Source organism: Gobio gobio (genome assembly GCF_949357685.1).
Source record: "Gobio gobio genome assembly, chromosome: 8".
NCBI classification, from domain to species: Eukaryota; Metazoa; Chordata; class Actinopteri; order Cypriniformes; family Gobionidae; genus Gobio; species Gobio gobio.
The window spans coordinates 47011047-47031745 of record NC_137114.1 but is presented as its reverse complement, the minus strand read 5'-3'; the positions used below and the strand labels follow the sequence as shown (position 1 = coordinate 47031745).

The 20699-nt window shown below is 38.6% G+C and overlaps 1 long non-coding RNA gene across 1 annotated transcript; it reads right to left on the bottom strand.

The window, feature by feature from the left end:
- Window positions 1-7116, bottom strand: LOC307129915. Its single transcript, XR_013816958.1, has 3 exons — window positions 6970-7116; window positions 5566-5783; window positions 1-1259 (listed from the first exon to the last, which is right to left on the bottom strand). It is a non-coding gene; the product is annotated as an uncharacterized lncRNA (long non-coding RNA).
- Window positions 7117-20699: the final 13583 nt, after the last annotated feature.

Genomic DNA, 20699 nt, shown 5'->3' with positions numbered 1-20699 from the left:
TGTTGTTTCTGTTTTATTTCTCATAATTGCATGTATCAAAAGACAATTTAGTACATAATTCAATTACATGAATATATCTAATTCTAGAAAGAACTATTTAGACACAATCCAATCCGACTTTATTTACACGTGAGAGTTGTTGACTGGAAAAACTTGTCACAATTAAATTCATATTTATTTGTACAGCGCTTTTCACAATACATATCGTTTCAGTGCAGCTTTACAGAAACTGCATTTGTCTATATTAGAGTGATCTGTTATCAGGAGACTGTGTCCAAGTTATGTATTTCAGAAATGTACATATACACATCACGCAGTTAGCTAACAATGTATTCATTTAAGCCAGAAACAGTGAGCTCATAGAAGTATGTCAACATAATGATTACAATATATGGAAAATATGAGGACTTGTAAGGTTTTTCTCCAGTATAAGTTCTCTGGTGTAGTTTCAGATGACTAGATGTAGTAAAGCCCCTTCCACAGTCACAACACACAAACTCTCACTTCATCATGGGTTTTCTGGTGCCGTTTAAAATGCTTCAGTCGTGAAAAACTCTTTCCACAGAGAGAACACACATGAGGTCTCTCATCTGAATGAACTATCAGGTGGATTTTTAGTTCTGATGATGAAATAAAATCTTTCCCACACTGATCACAGTTATATGTTTTTTTCCCAGAGTGACGGAGCAGATGATACCTGAGACCTGATGTTTGAGAAAAACTCTTTCCACACTGAGTGCATGTATACGGTTTCTCTCCGGTGTGAACTCTTTGATGCCGTTTCAGATGACCAGATGTAATAAAGCCCTTCCCACAGTCACAACACACATGATCTCTCACACCTGTGTGTATTTTCTGGTGCTGTTTAAAACTGTTCAGCCATGAAAAACTCTTTCCACAGAGAGAACACACATGAGGCTCCTCACCTGAATGAACTACCAGGTGTTTTTTTAGATATGATGATGAAATAAATCCTTTGCCACAATGATCACACTTGAATGGTTTTTCTCCAGAGTGAATGCGCACATGATTCCAGAGACCTGATGCATCAGAAAAACTCTTTCCACACTGAGTGCATGTATACGGTTTCTCTCCAGTGTGAACTCTCATGTGTGTTTTAAAGTTTCGTTTTTGTGTGAAACTCTTTCCACACTGAGAGCAGGTGTGCAGCTTATTGTCTTTTGTCTCTTCAGTTTTGAAGTCACAGAGTTTCTTTACGTCATTTAGTTTGTGTCGTTGCTCCGTCTCTTCCATCTGGTCTAAAATAAACATATAAAGTAGTTAGAATCAGTTCAATGAGGTTAAATATTTAATTAAAAACACTCAGCAGAAAACAAGACCACATTTTTAAGACCAATGATATTGGACCCACTCACTTTTATCATCTCTATTTCAGCACATGTCTGTTTACCTACCCATTACTGATAAAAACTTATTATCAAACGCATTAGACGCTTTGTTTTTAAATTTCTAAAATGTTCTTCATTTTTATTGAAAATAAGATCTGTTATGTGATGGGAAAACGGAGTAGAGTGAGTTCGGCAAAAGGCGGATTCGAACCTCAGGTTGATTTGCTTCAAAACTTGATGCTATATCTTGATACAACATCAGGAAGATCAGACCGTTCCTAACAGAACACGCAACACAGCTTCTTGTCCAGGCCCTGGTTATTTCTAGACTTGACTACTGCAATGCGCTTCTGGCTGGACTCCCCTCTTGTGCGATCCAAACACTTCGAATGATCCAGAATGCAGCAGCACGTCTGGTCTTCAACGAGCCCAAAAGGACCCACGTCACACCACTCTTCATCTCTCTGCACTGGCTACCACTCGCTGCTCGCATCAAGTTTAAGACGCTGACGCTTGCCTACAGAGCCACCACGCGCTCAGCTCCTGCATACTTTGACTCGATTCTACAAATCCACACCCCCACCAGAAGCCTTCGTTCAGCTAAGGAGCGAAGGCTTGTGGTACCATCACAGAGAGGCAAAAAAATCCCTCTCCAGAACATTTTCATTCAACGTTCCCAGCTGGTGGAACGATCTGCCCACCGCCATCCGAAATGCTGATTCGTTGACAACATTCAAAAGTCAACTAAAAACTCATCTCTTCCATGAGCACTTAACCTCTTAATAATAAAAAAATTCTTTCCTTTCCTCTCTCCTCCTCTTTCCCTCCCTACTCTAGCCTGTGCTACACTGAGAAATGTACACGGACTAAGTATTTCAGGCACTTGTTGCGCTCACTCGACTCTTCACGACCATTCGCTTATTGTACCCCCAAGTTGTAAGTCGCTTTGGATAAAAGCGTCTGCTAAATGCATAAATGTAAATGTAAATGCTATGCATCTTATCCCTACTACACTATAGCCGCTCTAAATTAGTCAGTGATTTCCGTAATTTTGTCTGGCGCAACCAGATATTTAGTAAATGGCAGTATATTTGTACTTAATGTAAATGGAATCTACTCCAGTAAAAGTTTTCTGGGAGAGGACCCACCCACATTTATTGCTTCTGACGCGCATGTGTGTGCGGTAACATTTTACAAATAAGGTTTCATTATTTAACATGAACTAATAATGAACTGCACTTCTACAGCATTTATTAATCTTAGTAAGGATGCACCAATAAGATTTTTTAGGGCAGATACTGATTTTAACAGACAATTATTTGCGATTCCGATATTTGTCTTTGCCCTCTTATTAAAAATGTTGTCATTAAAATAAATAGTGTTTTGATCATGTTTTAAATCAGCAAAGTTAAAAAGAAAAACATACATTAACTAGATCCATTTAACATTCAGCAGGCCAACATAAATACAACAGAACAAGATACATATGAAATAAACTAGGGCTGTAATCAACCATAGAAAATCTTGGTCGACTGAAGTCCTGAAGTTTTCGACTAAAAAGACGTTAGGAAAAAAAACGTTAAATAAATAAGCTGCGCATTGTGCGCAGTACTTGGTAGCCTTGTTGTCTGCCTAAATTAATTATAAATAAATATAAAAAACTAGTAGGCTATTTGCAGTATATTAAATAGTTTTTGAGCTGATTATTTAGCACTGAAATGAGTCTGACACACGAGTCTGTCGGCTCTGCATCACGTTCATCTGCGCAATATCATAGCCTATGACTTCCGAAAATATAGTACTATATGTTGTCAATTAGATATCATCACAAGAACTTTTGAGGAATATGCAACATAATTTAGACAATTGTTTTTGTCATATGTATTATAATAACTGACAGACAGTATAATTTCAGCCGCTCTGTGCAGCTCGAACAGGAGCTCAGCTCAGCTTCGCGGCTGAGACACGAATAGACTACTTAAAGCTTTTACTCTTAAACACAAAAGGCACGTCCACTTTAATAAAAAATGAATATTTATTAAACAAGCCAGATCAAGAGCAGAAAAAACGCTCACAATTAAATGAATAATATAACAGTTACAAGAAAACTAGCCTTCTTCAATCTGTCGCTCTTCTCCAGTGGGTTGGGCTAATCCAAAAGAAGTGAAAACAAGGGGGGTGTTCTGAAGGCAGACTGTTACATGTGAAACAGGGGTGCTCTGAAAACACCCCCATTAGCAATTAGTGCTTTCCACCTGATGAAATGAACGCGGCGCGGCAAAACTGATGAAATGAACGCGGCAAAACTAATGAACCAATCAGAATTTTGGTCGAGCCAGAACGTATCGACTAATAATCGACTGGGAGATTACAGCCCTAAAAGAAACAGTGCTTTTTAGGTAGGTTTAACAGTTTCCAGGTAGAGAAATAAAGTAAACAAATGTTAAATAACACTGCATATTCTTCACTGTATAAATTAAATACATATATTATTATTACATTGAGATGTAGCTAAATTCTACTGTACAACATTAATATATTTCTGTCACAATTACTTATTAAACTGATCTTTTATTTTGACGGGTTGACGTGAAGACCTTTGAGTTTGTGTGTGTGTGTTTGTGTGTGAGTGAGGTAAGTTAATTCCGTGACATTCCGTGTTAGGCAGTAAATTCCATTTATATGACTACATTCCGTCTGCCAACTGGAATCGTCCCGTATTCAAGGCATCAATGAAGCATTCCATATGAAAGCCATACGAAAAAAAGTTTGTCCCGTATATTCAGACATATGGTCTAAATTGAGAATGAGTCATTCCGTTGAGAAAAATCATTGTTTGATTTGCGAACATAGCCATTCGTGGAAGGCTTTAAGACCCGGCAGAATCTTATGCCGGTGCTGGCTGGTCGCTCCCGCTTCACAGCAAGTGGCTCGCACTAACGGAAGATTTTTCTATTATTTTATAATGTTACCTGAGGTGTACTTATATTGTTAGTATGATTTTTACATCATAAAATGTCATAATTTAGAAATAAAAGGCATTTTTTCTATACTGCTGTTTGCCCTGTGGCTGAATGCCCTGCTTCAAGAGGCGTGTCTGCTGTGAGACTTCAGTAAAAACGCCCACTGTTGTGATTGGCTGACATCTTTGCATTTTTTAGAAAATGTGCGACCATTGAAAATGTGTACCAATGTACTCAAGGAGCCACATTGAGATCCTGTATCTCTGGAAATGTTTGGGCCTTAGAAATAAAAAAAATTTAATAAAAGTAAAAAGTTTTTTAAGAATTTGAACCTAAAAGATTCGACAGCAGCTTAGCGCACGTTGCCCGGAAAGGTCACGCCTCTTACCATAACGGGGAGATGAACGCGCTCAATGTTATTGTAAACATGTCTATATTACCGTATCAATTTGAGCCACAAAGGTGATTTGACTCCGGGATGAAAATAACAGCGCCTCGACGACATGGCGACAAACACACTCTATGAACGCAACACTTCCTCTTCTCCACGTGGGAGAGCAACAAGACCACGCCCCCTTTTTGTGTATTCTTGTGGGCGGAGGTTCGTCAACAAACTGTTCTACTGACGTTATTAAAGCAGGATGTACAGGGTTGTAGTCCAAACCGGCCGTTCGCTGTAGGCTTTGAAAGGGAACTTCTGTTAAATAAAATATCTCGCTTGGCATTGAACTTTGAGCTTTATAATTTTACAGGTATTATTTATGCTCTAACAGCAACATTACACACAAACTAAAGTTTGAAAAATGGGATCACAAAGAACAGGACCTTTAATAAACTATTCATCCGATATGCCGATGGTTGTAAATTGATCAAAAATCATACATCGGTGAATCTCTAAATCTTACTTATTGTTAATTTCATCATTTGCAAAAGTTGTATTTGTTAAGTAACGTGAAACAACAATGAACAGCTGGATTTGTATTAACTAGCATTAACAAAGATGAATAAATATTGTAACAAATGTATTGTTGATTGTTAGTTAACTAATTAAATAATGTTATCAAATGAGACCTTATTGTAAAGTGTTAAAGTATCTTTGATGTGCAAAGGTCAGTTCTGTCATTCACTACAATTAAAACGGATTGAATATGATCATTTGGATGCATTTATCCATCATTTATCATCCATATAGTGATTATTATTTCACAGCTACTAAAGCAGTCAATAATGAAGAATCAAGAATGGACACCAACCTATTTGTTCCTCAGTATCTTCATGTTTTATTCTGGATGGTTCTGGATAACTCATGTCTTCAATCTCCTCTTTAATAAACTCCATCTTTAACAGTCACACAGATTTCAGCTGCTACACCTGGAGTTTGTCCTTCTCTTGTAGGATGATGTGAATATTCCCAGTATTTATTGGTGAATTGTTGTGGGAGGGGCTTCACTGCAGGTGTGAACTGAGATCACTGGAAAAATAAAAGAGAAGTTACTGAATTTATAATGAATTACCAGAGTTGACCAGACCTGGCTTAATTTTTATTTTGTTAATATTTTTTATGAAGAAAGAAAAACAAATATTAATGAAAGCCAAAATATTAAATGTCATGGATGTATATTTACTCCACAATTTTTTAGAGGGGGGTCAATATGACAATTTTCACCTGAGATTTGGAGCCAAATTACAGGAGGGTAAAAGCGACATTAAAAAAAGATGGCAGCTTTATTTTACTTTTAAACAGAGATTGGTAGGACTATTAGTCAAATATGTCGACTTTAGCGATCTTTGTTGCATTATATGCCAACAGTGACTGTTCAATTTTTTTTTTTTGTTAGCCCCAAGTTTGCATGCCTGTAACTCAATAAGTATTAATGATATCCTAAAATCCTCTTATATTCTGGTTCTTATCAAGCATTTATTTTAGTTTCTTCATTTTAAAGGCCCCATATGGTGAAATGCCAGAGATATGGAGATATTAATGTGGTTTCATGAGTAAATTGATCAATTGTTCATTTTCAGTGGTCAAAAATCAAACGTGGGTCACTTTGCATACAGCTGATACTTCTGTCTTTTACAGAGGAATATCTGAACAACAAATAATGTTGAAACTAGAAATGTATCAATGTACAATTGCATAGAATATACCGGAGTGGCATAAAATATGTTAAAGTTTGTGTGCCTGTTATTCTAAAAGTATAAAAGATATCTTGATATCCTTCTATTCTTAATAGAAAATTCTTTTCAATGGGTAAAATTGGTGATTTGACATGGAATTACCCATTACGGAGTATTTTGATACAAGTTAGATATTATTTGCATTAAAAACAAGGTTTGTTCAACTCTTGTCCAAAGTCTGAGAGAAACAACAGGACCATCATGTTTAGCTGAGCTGCTGAAAAGCCTCTTTGTCTCCAAAAGTTCCCTGTTTTCCCCTCATTCATTATGCTGATGTCTGAGATCTTCTGTAAAGTGGCACATTAAGCACATTTTATTGGTGTAATAGAGTCAAGAGTCTGTGAAAAACACTCTGCCAACATATTATTACACTCTAATAATAAACCAGGACACACAACGCATTTCATTACATTGGTCCTTACATGTAAACTCTGGAGCTGATTAATGTTAAACTCTGTAATCTGAGAAACATCTCTCACCTGCAGACTGGAAATATAAGGAGAAAATAATCCACTTTTGTCCTTAATTCACGATCGTTAAACAGCGTCGTTTTTTAGCTTCAGCTGGATCAGCACTCGTGCAGTCTATCGCGCTTCTCTCTTCTGCGCATGCTCAGTGCGCGTCATATTTCTTAAAGGGGCCGCATATTCTTAAACAGGCCCAGATCCAGAATCAAATCACGCGTCCGAAAACCCCAATAGGTTGTTTGTACGTGACGTCACTGCTGTAGCGCGAAATGCAGATGGAGGGCAGGAAGCGATTTTCTGCTTAGGAATCACTAACACAAACTCAAAATGCCTATGTTTAGTATGGTTTATTGTTGCTCAAATCGATCAAACGAGAAACCACAAAGAGCTTTTACTGTTTACGTAACTTTTATCACTTTTTTTACTTTAAAATGTGCCGCCTTTAATGGCGTTTTGCAAATGCTGATACTGAACTTAATACGGATATCGGCTTACCATTGTTTTTGACTTGGTTAAATATTCACTTGGTAGGCTATCGTATTTGGTTCACACTGTTGATCTAGTTAAATGTTACAGTGAAAACAGTGTCACATTCTGTGCTCTCGCTGCTGCTTCAGTTATATGGTAGAAATAAAAATGTGTTCAACAAGCTGATAGAAGTCGATCTATTTTTTTGTTGGAAAGGTGTCAGTGTAACTGAAGCTTATTGTTGTCATTGTAAATATTCACTTTTTCCATATGGCCACCCAGGATAATCTGAGAGGATCACATTCAGCGGACAGACACAAAAACTGTGTTCTTTTGTAAATATTTATTTAAACAAATTACAACCAAAATCACATCTATGGAAGCTTCTGAACAGTTTTGAAGTGGCTGTGGCAAGTTTTGTTAATTCACAAGCCGAGTGAGAGTCATACTCGCAAATGTAATGTTAATTAAACCAAATAAAATACAGACCTTTCAAAAGCAATGTGATTTTTTATTGAGTGACTGGCAGTGGGTTTAATCAGTGACATTTTTACTAGATTTGCTATCCAGCGTCTTACCGTCACCTCCTCAACCTATGTTTTTACCTTAGACCATAAAAAGTAGGGTTTTACACGTAGAAAATTGTATTACTTTGCGCTGTTTTCCACCTGAACGATGGTGTGAGTTCATTTGGACATAGTCGATGCAGCATGAATAACCTACAATGGTGAAATTTCACAATTACAAGTTGACAGAAAATAAAAATAACCTAAATTCACTTGCAGAAAGGCAGCGCGATATAAACAAACCAGACCAGAACTCAACACGGTGTGACAGCAGCTTTACATTCTCTATATCAGCCGTCTAGATGGCAGGCAAGTCTTCCAATTCAGTAGAAAAATTGGTCCTCTTCGTAACATAAGGATCACGTCCAACATATGTTGTGATTTTCTGTTTATAGCTTTCTAAACCAGCACAATATGGACTTTCCTCCATCTCGTCCATTCTGTTTTTCACTTCCTGCCCTCCATCTGAATTTTGCGCGTCATCAGAACCACGTGATTGCAAACAACCTGTAGTATCCAGCTGCAGCCCCGCAGAACCACAGTTTCAGAACCATGTCCACAGAACAGGAAGTGAGTGGCCCATATACGTTATTTTCACTGTTTTCACTTGGATTTTAATCAGATCGATGTCTACAATATTTAACAACAATACTTTTAAATAAAGTCAATTTTCTGGTCACATTTAAGCCAACGAGACATTTCACAAAAGAAGCATGAAGGAGAATATGTTGAGTTGCGTGTTACTGGTCACGTCTTTCACGTTAGTAAAGCTTTTTTGCATTTGTCAAAAGATATTATTTATCTTAATATTAAAGAATTATTAATTAATCAAACATATTCATTTAGGATTGAGAATTATCTCTGGTCTACTGTAGGCTACAGGCTCTGAAACACCAAACCGAGAAAAAAAAAAACCCAGCAATGACTAAAACTGACTGTGGGGTTGGCTCAAGTCACCTTGGTCTGGGCCAAACCGACGGAATGGTGTGTCAGGGCCTTAAAAGCACTGCATGAAAAGAGTCTCTAAATCAAATCGTTTTTATAAAAACAGTACAAAATAAAAAAGGACTTAAAATATAAAAAGTTAGCTTTAAAAACACCAAAAACGGATATGCTCAAAATAAAAATAAAGGAATAAGAAAAGAGGGTGGGTGTCTCAAACATTGTGCAAATGGGAATTATAACTGATACCTTTTCTTTTGTCTGACTTAAAGAATTAGTTCACTTTTAAATAAACTTTTGCCGATAATTTACTCACCCCCATGTCATCCAAGATGTCCATGTCTTTCTTTCTGCAGTCGAAAAGAAATTAAGTTTTTTGATGAAAACTTTCCAGGATTTTTCTCCATATAATGGACTTCAATCCATTGAAGGTTCAATCCAAACGGTTCAAGGTCCAAATGACAGTTTCAGTACAGCTTCAAAGGGCTTTAAACGATACCAGACGATGAATAAGGGTCTCATCTAGCGAAACGATTCGTTTCTGCGAGAAACCGAGCTGTATTTATGCTATTATTTTACCTCTTATCAGACGAACGTGATCTTCTCTGAGCTCCGCCATAACTTCTGCTAAGTGAGGTCAAAATACGAGCCTGGTCATAGATTGTAGATGCCTCATTCTACTGATCCGTGCAAGCGGATCCATCTACGCATACATCTATGACCAGGCTCGCATTTTAACCTCACTTAGCGGAAGTTATGTCGGAGCTCAGAGATGATCACGTTCGTCTGATAAGAGGTAAAATAATAGCATAAATACAGCTCGGTTTCTCGCAGAAACGGATCGTTTCGCTAGATAAGACCCTTGTTCATCGTTTGGTATCGCTTAAAGCCCTTTGAAGCTGTACGGAAACTGTCATTTGGACCTTGAACCATTTGGGGCCCATTGAAGTCCATCAGCAAAAGTTTATTTAAAAGTGAACTAATCCTTTAACTGCACAGTTGATGTACTTAGTCCACATCTCTCTGCAATACGTTCCACAGGTAGGAACGCTGCTACAGAATCAGTCTGTGTGCCCTGCAAATTCCACACCTCCACAGGGTTCCCAAAGAAATGTCTGTCTGGATGAGCGTGCAACCATGTAACCTTTGCAACAACATGCTGTATAGTACATGTGAGAAATCTCTTTATGATTCCAGGACGTAGCTCTGCATTTGGGTCTGGTTCGTCAAAGCTGGATTCACTAGCACAAAACTTAGCAGAAACACAAGCAGACACAAATGCATCTACACAAATGCATTTCATTTCCGCCGGAAGTGGTTTGCGCAGCGTCTGCCGGTGTAAACACAGCGAACACAAAATTGGAACTATTAACGGTTTGGATTCATATGAAATTTGCAGTTCACAAATGGATGGGTTCAGGAGCTGCAGATCACGAAGCCTATGTAACGTTAACCTTTTACCTTGAAGCATTCTGCACCGTTCTGTGTTCTCAGGTTGCACTACTTGCAAATAAACACTGAAAAATATCTGATTGTGTGACACTTCTTGCTTTTGCACATCATACGGTTATTGCGATTGTGTGACACTTCTTGCTTTTGCACATCATACGGTTATTGCGATTGTGTGACACTTCTTGCTTTTGCACATTTAAGTATATTTATTGTGAAGATTGTGGGTATGGATGCAACAGATACTTATGGCTGTATTTAATGCACATTTATTTCAGCACAACGCTAGGGCTCATGTTTGTAAGAGCACAACATGCATACACAATCTTATAGAGGAATGTCATGTCTTCGTCCTTGCTTGGCAACACCATGTGAATCGTTACTTTATCTGACAAAATAGTGTACCTGTTGCGGACGGTTACAATCACCCTTTCCACGTGAATTCGGAGGTGGGCATTTTTTCTTGTGCTCCCCACATCTCTTGCATCCAGCTGACAGCGTCCTTTTGTGAAAGCAGCGATCTTTACCTCGGCACACATAAGTCCCACACTGTCCTTTATGTCAAAGCCGCGATCAGCCAACACCATATCCCCAGGTAACAGTTTGTCTTACAGCCGCGATCCAAGCGAGCCGACGACTCTTTGTTACCTCGGATACTTGGTCTCCGTGGTTGCGTCTCCAAGCAGGAAAGCGGTGGAAAGTTAATCCATTTTCGACCTTTTTCCCATGACGATTATGTGATGCAGTGTTACACCCCACAATGCAGCAACGGTTTACCATGGTTTCCAATAATAACGCCAAATTAAGACACACGACTGAGAGGGAGCACGTCTACTACCGCACACGTCGTTCCCGAGCCACTTTTCTTCATGTTGTAATTGTTTAACGTTATATCCTCTTTGTAACTGCGATATCAGTGCTTTTTCGGCACAACGGATCCAGCTAGAGAAACAAACCCAGCCCGCCAGAACGGAAGTGGATTGCATCGATGGGAGGAGTTTACGATGTTGAGCGGAAACGGCTCAAAAACTTGTGTATAGTGTCCCCAATCACTATACTGGGGTGTTAGGACCCACACAGAGCACAGGGTGAGCACCCCCTGCTGGCCTCACTAACACCTCTACCAGCAGCTACCTAGTTTTCCCAGTTTTCTCAGCCCTGCTTAGCTTCAGTGGGAAACCAGTCTTGGGCTACAGGGTGATATGGCTGCTGGTTATGATGTCTGCAAAATGACATCATAAAATGTCTGCAGATACCCGTCAGCTACTTCTAGCCTGTTTCTGGAGATAACTCGCGGGCATATGATTATCCAAGCTTGTACAAAGTCAGACCACATACAATAATGCCTGTCTTCAATCAACCCCTTCAAACAAAAAAGAGCATATATAGTAGTCAAATTTGTCCTCTGGTAGGCAGTAAATCGACTAAATCCAGAGGCAATTTTCAGAGGAATCCTCCCTACATCATGAGGCACCTTCAAAGAGTCTATTCATCTTTGTATTTCATCAAGTTTTTGGGTGCTTAAAACACCACGCTCAATTCACAACCTGAATATATGCCTGACTGTTCCAAAAAGCAGATTATACATTGGATCAATAACCACAAATCGTGTAGCGTCGTAGTACTTGAGGTGAAAAATTTCAGCCATCTTGCACCATCTTTTCTGGGCTGCCTTGGTTGTTGCCTTCTCAGTCATTAGTGCCTTCAGTAATAGATGATAAATCAATAAGGTCTGCTGAATTTTGGTCCTCATGTAAATGCACGGCTTCTTCAAATATGCAGAAATCTCCTTGCTCTTGGTCTCCAATGTCCCCTGTAACAATTAAAGAACAATACAATGATTTTTAGCAACACACTTATTTACATACACAAGCTAAATACAAATATTTAGTTTAAACAGTGAAACATCACAATACCAATTTGATCAATAGCTGCAGCTATGCATAACTTTGTCTAGCATATCTTAAGGTTTTCAGCTTTTCACTAAAATCACCTGTTAAGTATCATGCACTTTACACTACATCATCACGTGTATGGGTCATGATGGGCCATGTAAACGTTAATGGGCCATTCATAACGGTTTATCCAAATACCATTAGTATTGTTATGATTGGCCCATCATGCATTAATGTTCAGCAAATACAGCTATGACCAAATTTGCAATAAATAAAAGTTACAATGTATTAACAAGACTCATTCTTAAAAAAAACACACACATAAACGTACTACATTCTGCAAACAAGCAAATCACTAAATGAGTTGAACGTTTATTTTGGGTTAATTCTGACCAAAGCAGATCAAGGACAAAGACATGAACATCGGTGTAATGTTCCACGGCATCAGAAAAGATATAAAACAAACTGCTGATGATCGCTATATTATTTTACCTGTCATTTGGTTTTACATTCCAAAAAATATTCAATAACTTGCCCAAAGGAATACAAGCATCATCCCAGTCCACAGGTCTCACTTCGGGTGGATGAAGTTCTTAATCACATGCACTCGCTTCCAACTCCGTGTCGTGATTTGTCGCAGCTGTAATCCAAGCTCCATTGTGAAAAAACCTTTTTTTGTGATTATAAAAATGTCCATGTGAAACATTCTCGTTGCAGTGGTCGCAAAACCATCGAGCTCTCTCTCATATTATTATCAGCAGCTGGTTGTCCTTCCATGTTGATAGATAGTATGTCTAGCATCATATTTTTTTACAAAATTAAATAGATAGACCTACAACGCGTCATACCAAGGGCGTGGTTTAAGTGAAGATTAGCAAGCAAACAAACATGCTGCAAAAAGGGGGTGTGGTTTAAAAAACACTTTAAAAAGGCCAGCAATGTTTCCAGAAGTACAGAGAACGGATTTTTCTTTTTGGTGTTGAGGTTCGGAAACATTATTTTTCAACAGATTTAATATGGCGTGTAAAAAGAACCTTAGCTTTTCTACTCCACTGAATAGAGGCGGACAAGCAGGCTCAAGCCCAAGCCCAGTCAGTGTGAATGACTTGATGAAGCAGCTGATCTCTGGCCAGAATGCTGTCTCTCGTCAGCTTACTTCTTTGATGGCTGCATATCATGAACAGGCTGATCTTCTCAGAGAGGTTCTCCGGTGTCTTGATGCTCTTGAGCAAAAGTATGAGCAGCACAGACTACAGGAAGAGCCTAGTAACGCTGTAAAAAGAATTAAAAGGGCACGTAACGTGAGCATTGCGGTAAGTTCAGTTATTGTTATATAATGTGGCTGTGAACCAAAGTTAGCTTACAATTAGCTTGATAACATTATGTATTTTGTCTCTCGTGGTTACTTATTCAAACTGAAAATGTTGTGATTCTTGCAGATTGTGAATCAATTTATACGCATTTTAATTTCAAACTTTACAGAAATCTGTAAGGCGCCTCCATAATTCAGAGAACAACCCACACAAATACGATCCACAAACCGAGTAAGACTGCTTCTTCTATACTGTAAATGTTAGTTGAACATACTACTACATAGATTTGAAATGCCAAAACTGAATTTCATTAATTATAACTGCAACTATTTCCCCCCAGAATAAAATCATCACATAACCTGGCTGTGACCACTTTCCTCTTTCAAGAATTAAGGACAACTTTTACAGATGTTGACCCTGGATGTGTAAAAGGTAATCTTAAAGACTTTGTAATCATTTTAATGTCCTCTGTTTTACTTACTTTTATTGGCATTACAATTCTTCATGATTTATTTAGCAGGTTGCAAGACATATTGAGACCCTGCGGAGGAAGTATTCTTTGGCTCAGCCTGAAAAGGCCCAAAAAAGAAACACTATGAAGAACATTGCAAAGAAAGAGACGGGTAAGTTAAGAAACTGTTTAAGCAGTTTTTTATTCTCTTCAGGAAATAATAGGATTTTGTCAATATTGTGATTAAACTTTACCTCATGTAAACGCAATACTTTGATCAAATCTGAGTGTGGTATAACCATACGAATAATGGAAATTGCATGTAAACTGGAGTGAAGAGTCCTGCTCATGTCATGTGAACATCTTGCTGCGATTAAGACCGTACTCTGATAATTATACATAGTCGCATTATTGGTGCACAGTCTGTGTTTTAGTGGTTAAATTACTGTCATGTTTTGCAGTTGCTGGAGACCAGGTCCAGGGGTGTACAAACCAACGCAGAAAGGGACCTGTGGAAGACCACAACAATAGAACTGATGTCTGATTAATAAATATTCCAGATTTTCCTAAATTGTTCTTTGTGTGTTTTTTTCTTTTGGGGGGAGAGGGGGGTGGGGTTTATGGTGTATATATTTGAGCAATATCTGCATAGATGACCTATAACCAATCAATCACTATGCTATAAGGCCTAGGGTGGGCTAAGTTTTAAAAGTAACCAATAAAGTCACTTAACTGTGTTTTCAAGGTGTCCTTTCCTCCAATAGCAGTCTGGGTTTTGGGAGTGGTTTTAAAAGAACAACCAATCCAGTTTGAGTTGAAGGACGGTGCTCGGGTGCAGTGCTCAGATCCTTCTGCCTTTGTGGAGCAACGGAATACTTTTTATGCAAGGTTCAATGTGAATAGCCCTGAGAAGGTCTGGGTCCAGAAAAAATGCCAGTAATGCTCCCACTCCATTCAGGGTGGATGAGCAAATGGTCATTTCCATTCTTTCAAGGTTGAAGCCAGGAAAAGCTCCTGGCTCAGACGGTCTTGAGAGCCGAATATTGAAGGAGTGTTCAGCTCAGTTAGGGGGAATGGTGGCTCAGCTGTTCCAATTGTCATTGAACACTGGCTATGTTCCCAAAGCATGGAAGGAGACTATTATAATTCCTGTACCAAAAAAAAAAAAAAATGCTTGAGACATGGAGAATTTTAGACTGGTGTCACTTACTTCGGTTCTTTGTAAATGTATGGAGAGGGTGGTAGCAAGAGAGCTTACTGACAGTGTAGGTCAGTGGTTAGACCCACTCCAGTTTGCTTACAAGTCGAAAAGGGGAGTTGAGGATGCTGTTCTTACACTTTTAGACACTACCACTAGACATTTGGATGCTCCAAATTCACTTGTAAGGATTTTATTCATGGATTTTACATCCGCTTTTAACACAGTCAATATCTATTTATTATTGGACCGTCTTCAAAGTCTACAGGTTAACTTAACTCTGGTGCAATGGATTAAGGACTTTTTAATGAACAGACCACAATGTGTTAGAATGTATGATCATACATCCAGTAGTATTATCATAAATACTGGGGTTCCACAAGGTTGTGTCTTATCTCCCATCTTATTTTCCATATACACAAATGAAATTAGATGTGGAATTAAGGGGATGTCACTTTTGAAATATGCGGATGACAGGGCTTTGGTGGCCTGCATGATAGATAAGCAATCCCTGGCTGTATACAGGCAGTTTGTTGAATCTATGGTTGGATGGTTCCTTGACAGTTCCTTAATGCTGAATATAAGATAGACCAAAGAGCTGTGCTGCGGGGGAGTTCGTCCATCCAAAACTACTACTTCTGCCCTTTCTGAACCACTTATGTTGGGGGGTGGTCAGGAAGTGGAACAGGTTGAGTCCTTTACATGTTTGGGGACTGTGATTGACAGCAAACTGTCCTTTGCACATCATGTGAACTGTATCTATAAGAAGGCTCAGCAACGCTTATTTCTTCTGAGACAGCTGAAAAGATTTAATGTTAGACAGGATATTATGACAACATTGGATAGGTCATTTGTGGAACCAGTTGTTACTTATAATATTGTTTTCGTGGTATAGCTTAATTTCAGCTGAAAACAAGAAAAAACTGTCAAGAATTACTAAGCAGGCATCTAAGATTACTGGGGTCCCGCTAGCCTGACAAGCCAGACCCACATCAAGATGTTGGGTCAGGAAACTCACCATTGACAGGGCTCAATCCGAGGGGTGGGATAAACGGTTGTCTTTCAATTTCCCTCTGCATGCAATTGCATACCGCCATGACCGCCACAACCAACCAGAGCAAAGAAGAAGGTGAAGCCAAACGTTAGTTGATAGACTTTCGCCGTATCCGGTCGGCAAAACTTTCAACATATCTTCTTTTCTGAAGAATGACTTCAGTGCCGTTCTTTGTTCTTTTCTCAAAGAAAAGCTTAACTCCAAGTCTTCCAGAGTCGTGGCCAAAGCCGATTCAAAAGACCGCTGTTCATCAGCTTCTGTGTTTACGAGTAGCATGCGGAACCGTGTCAACTCTGCCGTGACGTGCCGTCATTATGTTAAACCCGCCCACCGACTCTACACACGCTGTGATTGGCCTGACCAGAGTTTGTTTTTTCCAGCTCTCAGGTCTACCGAGAGTTGCTAGACTACACTCGCGGCAAAATAATAAACTTTCTGCCGCTAGGGTGCGTCTAGTTCCCTTACGAGAGTACTCTCGTATTGCGTTTTGCTAAAACGCTAGGGGAATTCCTTTCCTCGAGATATTGAAGCTAATTTTTATCCAAAAATACCTTTTATACGCAGTGCAGCTGCACAACTGTCAGCAGGAAGCAGCTGCGTGCTGATTGGCTGTGCCGCTGCAACTGCAGCAACCTATAGCGAGACCGTGGGGCGGGACGGACCAATCAGGTCCTTCCAAATTCCCGCCACAAGGGGCAACAGAATTTTCATAGCCAAGGGTATATAAGACCCACTCTCGCAAGGTTAGTCAGGTTAATCGACTGAAGCGACTCCTGAGCAAGTGAGCATGATGAGAATGAACACGATATATGTGCAATAATAAGAATAGACCAGACATAGTCGGGTCAGGAATAATGAGTGGCCAGATAATTCGTTTTAGCAAAACGCAATACTCGTTTCCTCTTCTTAGGGAACCGAGGTTACGTTAGTAACCGAAACGATTTCTAGGCTAGGGTCCCGCAGCTTCAACTCTTGGACTTTTATAATATGGCAGTACATAGAAAAGCAGCTTATATTATCACTGATTCAATTCATCCACTTTATGAAGCTTTTCAGCTACTTCCATCAGGCTGCCGGTTTAGAATTCCTTTGGCTAGGAAGAAGGCTTACAGGAACTCCTTTGTGCCCAATGCAGTAACCATTTTAAACAAGATTAAGTGATTGTGTGTGGGTTTTAGAATCATGCAAAATTGTTGTTTATATTTTTATATTATATTAATATAATATACCACTGTTTGAAGAATTCATCTTCCAGAATCTGGCAGTACGTTTTGGGAGTTCATTTTTAGTCCATCTCTGCAAAACGGACTTCAGGATGGACTAAAATGAACTCCCAAAATGTACTGCCAGATTCTGGAAGATGAATTCTTCAAACAGTGGTACTAGAGGATGTGGTTCTGGTCCTTCAAGAGTCACTCTCAACCTATAAAACCTATAAAGCCTATAAAAAAGCAGGCTTCATGTATTTTACAACACTTCAGCTTATGATTCTTATTTAGTGGGGGTCATTTTTTAGGATTCTTTACCTAACTGAAGTCTCTGAGATCCTGACACCTTGCACTTCTGGAGACTCCAGGTAGGTTGCAGCTCTGGAAAATGGTGGCGCTGGAGACTAAAGGGTTCCTGATGGTTTCACCCTTAATTCTTCACCTTAATTCTTAATTCTTTTGCGGTTAATAGGTGTCTTTTCTCCGCCACATGTTTTTGTCAGATCCTGCTGACCCAACGAGCATTTCACTGTCCAATGGTCATGCCTTAACTGCAATGTCTAGTATTGCATTAGTATTGCATCCTTCTCATGGGCATTTAATACTTTTTGACTTTTCAGTCTGAGTTAAATCTCTTTTTTGGCTCAATTTATCTGTAAAAGAAAACATGCCTAATAATTCTGCACATCTGAATATAAGGTGATTTTCATTTCCAGCCTTCATGAACAATTATATATCACTTATACATTATTAAATACTAAATTAATAGTAGTTATTAGGATTACTGTGGTTTGGAATTGGTCAAATGTGCCTGGAAAAAAAATATGATCAGAAAATCAACGTGCCTAATAATTCTGCTCTCCCTGTAAAGACATCATTAAAATAGTCCAAGTGACTCCAGTGGTTCAGCCTTAATGTTATGAAGCCATAAGAATACTTTTTGTGTGCAATAAAACAAACAAAATTACTTTATTCAACAATTTCTTCTCGTCTGTGTCAGACTTCCTAGTTCTACAGCAGAAATACTTGTGCACATGCGTGGTGGTCAGCGGTAATCCGGCGTTCTGAAAACGCTGCACTGTTTACGCTACGTGAACAGCCTAAGAGTCCGACACAGGCTAGAAGAAATTGTTGAATAAAGTAATTTTGTTTGTTTTACTGCGCACAAAATTATTCTCGTAGCTTCATAACATTAAGGCTGAACCCCTGGAGTCACATGGACTATTTTAACGATGTCTTTACTTCCTTTCTGCGCGCTGCATTCATGTACAGACACACAGTACATTGTTTCCACACACGGGAAGGATAATGTTTGATTTGTCATGTATGCGTTGTTGTGTTTAGTAATCGTAGGTTTATGCAGTCAAAACGGTTGATTTAGGAGTTTTTAGGCGTCTCCGTGTTGTCCTGTTTAGTATCACAGTTTGACTCGTCTAAAATGAAAACAATCTTGTTTTCTGTAACGTTTTTTTCCCTGTAATGTTTTTTTTTCATGGGTGCTTAGGTGTGTATAAATTTATTATATAATAGAATTATATGGACTCCTTATATTTGGTTATTTGGTGTCCTTTTGGAGTCTCCAATGATCCTTGAAGCTTGCAGAAAACGCTGTTGCTTTGTCAGTTCATCTCACAAACGTCCATTATAATGAAGCTGCCAACAATGCTCAATAAATCTCTTATATCGTGTCTACACTTTGTTTGTCAATGAGAGGTTTTGTGAGCCTGCTGCATAAAAACTCTGGCGTTTTGAGCGGTGGGTGGATTCTGATTAGCCATTGCGTTCAAGAGATCAACAACTAGGTCTGTGATTGTCTACATTGCTCACCACTGCAAAAACACATTGTATTATGCATTAAATTAAGCCAGAAACTGTGAGCTCATTTAAGTATTTATTACAAGTTGTCAACATAATGATTACAATATATATAAAATATGAGCACATGTAAGGTTTTTCTCCAGTATGAGTTATTTGGTGCCGTTTCAGATGACTAGATGTAGTAAAGCTCTTCCCACAGTCACAACACACGATCTCTCACTCTATCATGTGTTTTCTGATGCAGTTTAAAACTCTTCAGCCGCGGAAAACTCTTTCCACAGAGAGAACACACATGAGGCTTCTCATCTGAATGAACTATCAAGTGTTGTTTTAGATCTGATGACAAAATAAAATCTTTGCCACACTGATCACAGTTAAATGTTTTTTTCCCAGAGTGACGGAGCAGATGAACACTGAGACCTGATGGGCGAGAAAAACTCTTTCCACACTGAGTGCATGTATACGGTTTCTCTCCAGTGTGAATTCTTTGGTGCCGTTTCAGATGACCAGATGTAATAAAGCTCATCCCACAGTCACAGCACACATGATCTCTCACTCCATTATGTGTTTTCTGGTGATCTTTAAAACTGTTAAGCCGCGGAAAACTCTTTCCACAGAGAGAACACACATGAGGCTTCTCATCTGAATGAACTATCAGGTGTTGTTTTAGATGTGATGATAATTTAAAATCTTTACCACACTGATCACACTTGAATGGTGTTTCTACAGAGTGAACATACAGATGTTTACTGAGATCTGATGCTTGAGTAAAACTCTTTCCACACTGAGTGCATGTATATGGTTTCTCTCCAGTGTGAACTCTCATGTGTGTGTTAAGGTGTCCTTTTTTTTGGAAACTCTTTCCACACTGAGAGCAGGTGTGCAGCTTTTTGGCTTTTGTCTTTTGAGTTTTGAAGTCACAGAGTTTCTTTACATCATTTAGTTTGTGTTGTTGCTCCTTCACTTCCGTCTGGTCTAAAATAAACATATAAAGTAGTCAGAATCAGTTCAATGAGGTTAAATGTGAAAATTAAAAACACTTTGCAGAAAACAAGACAGTCTGTGTCAGTATAAAGTATCGGTAACACTTTACAACAAGGTTTCATTAGTTAACATGAACTAATAATGAACTGCTCTTCTACAGCATTTATTAATCTAAGTTCATGTTAATTTCAACATTTGCAAAAGTTTTATTTGTTAACATTTGTTAAGTAAAGTGAACCAACAATAAACAGCTGGATTTTTATTAACTAACATTAACAAAGATTAATAAATATTGTAACAAATTGTTGATTGTTAGTTAATACATTAACTAATGTTAGCAAATGAGACTTTATTGTAAAGTGTTAAAATATCTTTAATGTGCAAATGTCAGTTCTG